General features: G+C 35.2%; 1 non-coding gene across 1 annotated transcript; it reads left to right on the top strand.

Annotated features, from left to right (window-relative positions):
• The first annotated feature begins 776 nt into the window (after positions 1–776).
• On the top strand, positions 777–879 carry LOC143652782 (U6 spliceosomal RNA). Its single transcript, XR_013160843.1, has one exon. It is a non-coding gene; the product is annotated as a U6 spliceosomal RNA (small nuclear RNA).
• The last annotated feature ends 465 nt before the right edge of the window (positions 880–1,344 follow it).

Genomic DNA, 1,344 nt, shown 5'->3' on the forward strand with positions numbered 1-1,344 from the left:
ACATGATGGATACATCTGAAGAAGAAATCAAGAAAAAAATTCTATTTAAAATACCAACTAAAAGAATGAAATACCTAGGAATAAATATAACCAAAGATGTAAAGGACTTGTACACAGAAAATTAGAAGACATTGCTAAAAGATATTAAGGAAGACCTAAATAAATGGAAAGACAGTCCATGTTCATGGTTTTGAAGGCTTAACTATTGTTAAGATGTCAATTCTACCCAAAGTGATTTACAGATTCAACACAAATCTGATCAACGTTCCAGAAGGCTTCTTTGCAGAAATGGAAAAGGCAATCATCAAGTTTATATTTCAGTAAACCGGGTATCCAACATACATATAATTAGGTTTAATTTTATTAAAAAGTAAACAAAATAGGACACTTGAAGAATTCTGTTATGCTTCTGACAATTTATGGGGACCATTACATATGCCACAAGTTTTCTCAGATGCCTTGTTTCTTCTAAGACTAAAATATAAAATGAATATTTGTCATTATAGACAGTACATCTCACTTGTACAATCAGTTATCTAGCAACTATTCATCCAGGACCATACTTGTAGCAGATTCTACATTAGGTATTGGGGAAGCACAAGTGAATAAGATTTTGCCTGTTGTCAAAGAGTTTGCAGTCTGATGGGGAATGTGGAAGAGGTGAATCAGCCAGGAAAGAGTGACAAAGAGTCCATGTGTTATGGGCTATTGTGATAGAGTATGACTGAGTTGAGGATTTAGTTATCATAGCTAATGAAATTTATTTTTATTCATGCTCACGTTGACAGTGAATATATTAAAACTGAAGAAATATGGAAAAAATTAGCATGGCCTCTCAGCAAAGATGGCTTAGAAACTCTAGAGGTGCTTGTTTTTCTGAGGCAGAGTGTTGTAGTGGGCTTGCACCCTAAAAGCTTAGGTTTGAGTCACATTTCTACTTTTTATTTCAAAAAAGCATGTCTATTAACCTTCTCTGGGCTTCTACTTTCTCATTTTTAAATGCAAAGGAAAATATCAAACATCTCATGGGGTGAGTTTCAGCCATTCTCTGATGTGAAACGAGAAACCTGGTGAGGACATCATTGAATCTATTGCAGAGTTGGGCTTGAGATATCAAAACAACCAATTTAAGTACTTCTCAGATGTTGTTGGATCCATGAAGTGCTTTTTTTGGAGCAATCGAAAAGTTCAATGGTTCTGAGACTACAGTGCTCTTTATTTTCAAAATTGGAAGAGCTGTCTGCTTGTGAAATGTTTTTTTTAGCACGTAAAAGCAGAAAGTCCTTGCCAACAAGGTGTACAGGGCAGAGAAAATGCACATGCCAAACATTCGTAGGTCAGTCC

This window comes from Tamandua tetradactyla, chromosome 12 (genome assembly GCF_023851605.1).
Source record: "Tamandua tetradactyla isolate mTamTet1 chromosome 12, mTamTet1.pri, whole genome shotgun sequence".
NCBI classification, from domain to species: domain Eukaryota; kingdom Metazoa; phylum Chordata; class Mammalia; order Pilosa; family Myrmecophagidae; genus Tamandua; species Tamandua tetradactyla.